Below are 7,028 nucleotides of genomic sequence, written 5' to 3' on the forward strand. Positions count from 1 at the left end.
TGTGATAGGGGGCATCAGTGCTCCTCAAATGCCCTGCCCCCACCTCCTTAACCAGCTTTGATGGTTGAGGGCTTGCAGAGCCTGACAGCTGCTCTTAAATTAGAGAGTAGGAGAGAACACAGGACCCAGGAATGTTTGGATTGTCTGGATTGCCTTTCTCTTCCGTAGAGTCCTGGGAAGTTGGCCACAACTTATTCCAAATTGTGTCAGGATGCTGGATAATCCTGTACACCATATTTATGTATAAAGCATTCCTTACCTTATATTTTAAAAATGCCTTTGGTTATGCCGGGTGACTTATACGAGGGATATTGCAGGCAGCGGTATTGGAAAATAATATAACTGAGTAGCAGAGGTATAAGATGTCAGTTATTTCTGACAGGTTGATGATGTCTGCTCTAGCCCCAGTGGTCAGGCCATCCTGAGGTGAAGCCTTCTCTCTCGTGCATTATCACACCTCCTTCATTAGTTGCTGTGGAGACAGTGACTAGGTCATTGGGGTCAGTGTGGCCAGAGGCATGGCTTTAAAATTACCCGGAGGATAAAGTGCGCCCCAATAATGGTGTAGTGGCCATTCAAGAGAGATTAGCACTACGCAGCCTGGGATACACCCAGGAACACAAGCTTCACCTAAAGCTGCAGGAAACTAGGCAAAACAAAGGAAAGACAGGCAGTGAGGGAGGAGCACAGCAAAGTTCCGAAACAACATAAATCTAGGGTTGTGAGGGGCTGACATGAGGTGGATGGACATGCATAGTAAGGCCATGAGAGAGGAGATGGAAGCACGAGAGATTGATAGAGTGGGGGTGAGAGGATGGGGAGGATAGAAGATTTGAAGGAAGAGAGATTAAAGGAGGGCTGAGTCATGATGAAGTAAAGCTGAGAAGCACAAGCTGCCAGATAGTAAAAGGAGGTTGGATCCAGCCGTCATGCGGATTTTCTCCTCCTGCAATAGACCAGCATGTTGTTTTTCTTCAATGTCTTTTAATAAAAGTGGAATTACTGCAAGCCCTCCTCTCTTCTCTGACCCTGGGTGGTGTGATGTGGAATGTCTGCTGCTGTCAGCCACCCCTTCACCCACTCTGCAACTCAACCAAGCCTTTTTGAAAAGGGCTACTGCTTGCTTCAAACAAACAGTGCACCCATGTGACATATATCTAAAGATCTAAATAATAACAGTAAGAAGGACTTCATGTTCAATGGCCCATGTTAAATCTTAGTACATGAGAATAAAACAATAAAACAAGAACATTCTGAATATAAACATTCATTCAGTGGTCTTTCGCAATGGGAGAGGCTTAGAAGGCCCTTTCACAAGCAATCGGGGTAGTTTCTGCATTAGTGTACACACATTATACGTTTTGAATAAACTAATATCAGAATGGTCAACAGTACTTTAAGAGTTTCCTTTTTAAAGCTTGGTAGTCAGCCCTGGAGCATAGAGCACTTAGGCCACACCGACCTTGAACACTTCACCATGGTCCCACCCTGTCTTATTCCATTACTGCCTTCCTTATCACTCAAGTGGACCTTCAGGCTAGCCATAGCCTGCGGAAGGAATGTGGGATGTGTCTAGTAAACCCACCATTTCCCAAATTCACCCCTTTCTCTTAAATTCATCCTAAACTGACCACTCAGCATCATGAGCATCATGTTTTAATGAAACGCAACAGCTGCTGTGGCGTGTCTGTGTATGATAACAGCTTTAACTGGATCTAGCTCTGCTGCTGCCTTCCAAAGCCCATCCAGTGTGATGAAGAGGAGGATGGTGGGGGAAATAACCACACATGTAATCTTCCACCGCTTCAGTGGGCTGGGACAAAAGGGCTGGGGCTTCCATGACGGATTTTGCGATCAGAGACTATTTGGCCGACAAAGCAAGCAGGCCTCTTGATTTTGGCATTGGTTAGTCTCACATTAGTGTTAGCAAGTTTCATGCCAGAAATGTGCCTATATCCACTCTCTATCTTTAATGGCATAACTTCATAGAAGTGTACATCAATCTGGCACAATCACTCCATTAATAAATATATCCATTGATTAGTATCTCACAATAAGACTTTGGAAGAATTAAACTGCTGCCTATGATATCTCTATAATATATTGAGATTTATGTGATTGTGGTAAAAAAAAAAAAAGCAGCATATTTTGCATCTGTATGTATAGAGGGAACCGGGGCTCAGTTTGGGGGGTAGGCAGGTACAGGCTTATCATCCCATTATTGATTTCTTCAGCAGTAATTATACCTTAGTGCACTATCGCTATACGCTGGCTGTTGTTTTGATTGCGCACCAGTCAGGTTTAGTGTTTTCTCCCTGTTCTTTTCTTAAGGAAGATCCTGGCTCATTAGAGCTCTGCTGGGACAAGTAGAGGCACAGGTGAGGCTGTGGGTGCAGCCTCTCTCACCTCAGTGTGTAAGTGTGGGAACCACTCAGCCGCCAGTAGTGCATGAGTAACAAGGACCCTGAGGGAGTGTGGCGTAATCTCCTCCTAATGCTCTAGTCTCTTCTCTTTCTCTCGCTCAGCGGAACACACACATTCAGTCAGAAGACAGAGTATACTCATTCATTTATCTCAACCAGCATGCGTTTGTAAACAGCAATCTTCAAATGAAAGCTCATTCTGAGGTGCATAGACGAAGACATATTTGTATTGTAAATACAGCTACAGCCAGGTAAATAATACCTTTCATTGTTGCATTGTTGGAACAAAGCTACTGAACTTTTCTGAAAGAGCTTGCATGACAAATCACCTCATAAAAACGTACCATTTAGACAAGTATGTTACACAGATTTGGAGCTTGGTGAGGTTTGAGTGCAGACGTCATAAACGTCTTTAGAGATTAATGGAATTGAGATTCAACCTGTTACAGTAATACCATGCAGAGTTAAAATCCATATTTACCAAGTTTAACTTTTTTTTAAAAGCAATTCACATTTTGAACACCAAAGGTTTCGGTACCATCATCTCTTCTCAACCAACATCAGGATAGGATCAAGCCAAACAAAATCCTACAAAGGATCAACTGGATAAAGGTAAATAAAAACAAGTAGTCAATTAGATACAAAGCGTAATAGTTATCCATGTCATAATTCCTTTAATCTGCCCTTTCAGATATAGCAATTATTTTTATATTTCCTGATACGAGAAAGTGTGCTATTAAAGAATATTGTGATTTAGATAAATCAGCACTTCATTAGGCCTTGTTCTCAACCTATCAGATTTCACTATCATCTTTAAAACCGAGTGAAATACTGGCATCAGATCAACTAAAACTCAGTCACCAATTGAGAGCAAAATTGCATAATTGCTAGAGAAGTGCCCAGGAGAAAATGGATGATGTTTCCCATAATGAATACAATTTGCAAAACCATGTGCGGCAAAAAGATATTCACAAATATTTTACCACACAATCGCCACAGTATACTTTGCTCAAGGGGAAATAATTGATTATGATGTGTAATGTGGCTATCTCTGTGAAGGAATGTAAAGGAATGTGAAGGAATGACAATAAATTGCTCTTCTAATACAGATTTTATCGAGCTGTGCTGGCGGGCGGTTGGGGGCAGTGGGCTGGCAGCTGTTGCTGGTGTGCGGGGGCCCTCAGGTCTCGGCCTACCCCTAATGGCCGGACCAGCTGTCGGAGTTCTGTCTGTAGGGGCGCGGGGCTTCAGGAGGCGGGGAGGGCATGAGAACTTCCACCCCCCTGTCCTGGGGGGCGGGTCCCCGCCTTGTCTGCCCTCCTCTGAAAGGGGTTGATTGATGGCGCAGGGTTGACACCATGCTTCCCCAACAATTGACTCAGGAGGGACAGAGGATGAACAGAGAGCTCGGGACCCCTCCAAGTATTTCTCCTCTGGTTTTCAGAGGCAAATGTGGGATCAGTCGCAGTTATAATTCAGTCTTTTTTCTCAATATGTCTTTTATTTGACATTTTTTGTGAAGCAAATGCCACTCGAAACAATTTCAATGCTGTCATTGCAATAATTTTGTACACAAACTCAAGTTATTTGATTTGTATTTGTCAGACTACACGTGCTTTAACACGGTTTTGTCGAATGGCTTAAATGACCCTCTGCCTTACGTTAAGATAAGCCCCCCTCTAGCATGAGGCCCTCTGTGCCCTCTTTCAAACACTGGTTCAATTAACAACAGTGTGAAGATCCACGGTGCTTCCAGGGTGGACGGCGCCTTGGCCTCAAGCGTGTGTGTCAGGTCAACATTGGGTATCAGCCCAAAGTCTCAGGACTGGGGCCTGCTAGCATAGACCTGACCTTTCGTACTAAACCCCAGGATCCTCTCTGGCTCCCTTTCAGCAAGTTGCCAGCACCTCCGTTCTCCTTTGAGATTTACAGCCCTGCAGAGGGAGAGAGGAGGTGGAAGAGGGGGGGGGGTCACTGTCCGGCAGCTGTTCACAGGTCTTAAGTAGCTATTTCACACGGAAACAGAGTCATATCTTTCTGAATTCCTCCAGCTGGCCAGTCTCCAGCTTAGTCTGAAATACATTCCCGAACGGAGATGTATTTTGCACTTTTTGCTTCCACTCTTACTGCTTTGTGGATGTATGCCTCGAAACCTTCCACTGAGTCTATGTCCACTGTTAACTTCTGTCTGAAATGGAAGAGTCAAATGTTCTCCATTTGGTTGGTAACAGAGGATCCTGATTCTGGAGGAAGGTATATTCAATTCCATCATTTCTCTGTGTTTTGTCCCACTATCTTCCGGGACAAAACATTTGAAAAATCATGATGAAGTGAGAAGAAGTTCAGATAACAAAAGAATCCCATAGGTAAAAATTCGATTTATATCCTTCTCCCTGTCCCTTTCCCTGCAGAGACAGTGTACACATTCAGGATTTAATGGCCGTTTAGAGAGCTTGTGTGCAAGTCAAACACTTTTTCCCACAATCCAAAGAAAGATCCATCATTCACATGTGTTTACTTTAGGCAAAAAGCCCCAGTCTCGAAGTCACTGTGTGTGTGTGTGTGTGTGTGTGTGTGTGTGTGTGTGTGTGTGCGTGCGCATTTGTTGACGGGGGCTGCATGTGCCTTTGTCACAAAAAGAGACAACATCGGAAATGTCTACATCTATTAAAACCTCGGAAGCCCACTTCAGTTGAAGCTAAATCACTAACCCAGAAACCATGAATGATAAAGAGATCATACAATTATGAAAAAGCAATAAAGGAGACAATCCAGATCATCAACCTAAACGCTGTGCCGCAATTGGCTCCAATGTCTGTCTGTAGGGGGTCTCAGCTGCTGATTGGCCATGACCAGTCTTGTAGAGGGTCTTCTAATCCTCTCGACACTCTCTGTGGGTGCTCTTAGCGCTTTTCCCACATAAATCAGTCTGGCCTGGGTGGTAAAGTCATCACGTCTACTGTGTCCACAAACACTGCCTGTTAGCACCCCATCACATGGAGCGTGCTAGCCCTGAAAAGCCACTGAGGATAAAAAAAAAAGAGGGTGCTGGCTGACCACACTATACATTTAGGCTCTTACTAACTGTACTGTTGTAATGTTAGAGATGTTTTATATAAAAAATGTGTCAAGAAATTAAACAAAATGTCCACCTCCACAGCTACCATGAGCTTTATCTTTCTTGATTAGGCAAACTCAAATCCTTTTAAGAAAAATATTACATTGTGTTTGTCTCACTTACCCCTGTTATACAGCACTTCACTGCTAGGTGAGTGCAAGGAAGTGTTAAAAAGGAAATTGTTATCAGTACACAATTTGTCCTCTTACCAATGTTTGGCCTTCACTTAACAGGCTTTGGTACAGTATCATTCACATGCAGTTCTGTATAAAAGCCTTTCTGTTACCAAAGTGCGTCACAATAGTGCTTGTTATCCCAAGGTATCGAATGCTCAAAGGGAAGAATTACAGAGTGCTTTGTACAGCTGGGTTTACAAAAGGACAGGTTCTACATTAAATGTGTAAACTAAGATGTCCTGATTAAAAGTAGTCATGCTATTTCTTCAGATGTACACCTACTAACAACGAGCAATTCTAACAACTGTTCAAAGAGGAGTGTTGCTCTCTCTCCAACAGAGAACAGAGTTATAAATCCTGACCTGTCTCCTCCATGTTTGTGTGATTAGAGAATCCCCCTGAGCCCAGCGCGAGAACTTTGTCGCTAGGGCTTCCACTCTCACACTCTCTCTCTAAAACAAACAAAACACTGACTTATTTCATCTGTGTGTGTGTGTGTGTGTGTGTGTGTGTGTGTGTGTGTGTGTGTGTGTGTGTGTGAGAGAGAGAGAGAGAGAGAGAGAGAGAGAGAGAGAGAGTGTAGGTGTGTGTGTGAGAGAGAGAGAGTGTGTGTGAGAGAGATGTCGAGGGATAGAAGAGGTATAAGGAAAGAAAGATTTCACATGATTAAGAATGAATTCAATGAAATTAATTATATTTACAGACTATCGTATGGAAAGTATCCCGCAAAGAAACCAGAGTCTGTCCTACTGCTGTTTTTCACACAAGACTTACTTAACTGTTCTCTTTCTTTTCCGAAACAATCAAGTAAAGGTCATATTTCCACCGGGAAAGGCTGGAGCAGCCACTTAAACTAACGAGAACAGATTGTAATCCTTTAAAATAAAGCATTTTAGCTGTTGAGTGAAGAGTATTGGAAGTCCTGATTCAAGTCATTTGTTTGTATTCTTCTATTTAATTGGATGCCCGATGCTTTGTATTCTAACTGCTTTTAGTTGTTACTATTGTTTTGTTATTTTTATACACAAATAACTACAATCAGATATTCAATAAATTATTCTCTGATCAGTTTTGTTCTGGTATTTGTTGACCGATAACTGCCTCCACTTGTGACATAGTTGTGGAGAAAACATTGCTAGGAATGAAGTTATCAAGGCCTTCAGTTTTTCACTGCACATGAAAAACGTCCCTAAATAGCAACATACTGTAAAACAACTGTCTGACCCTGAGCACACTGAAAAATCTCTCCTTGGGACCATCTCCAACTGGAAGCAAATAAAACAACTCTCAACACCTGCCAACGTGAGCTAC

At 42.8% G+C, this 7,028-nt stretch overlaps 1 long non-coding RNA gene across 1 annotated transcript; it reads left to right on the forward strand.

The window, feature by feature from the left end:
• Nucleotides 1–2,485: 2,485 nt before the first annotated feature.
• LOC104952488 (uncharacterized) lies at nt 2,486–6,185 on the forward strand. Its single transcript, XR_799116.1, has 3 exons — nt 2,486–2,674; nt 2,952–3,035; nt 3,533–6,185. It is a non-coding gene; the product is annotated as an uncharacterized lncRNA (long non-coding RNA).
• The last annotated feature ends 843 nt before the right edge of the window (nt 6,186–7,028 follow it).

Source organism: Notothenia coriiceps, unplaced genomic scaffold (assembly GCF_000735185.1).
Source record: "Notothenia coriiceps isolate Sejong01 unplaced genomic scaffold, NC01 NC01_scaffold00020081, whole genome shotgun sequence".
NCBI lineage: Eukaryota > Metazoa > Chordata > Actinopteri > Perciformes > Nototheniidae > Notothenia > Notothenia coriiceps.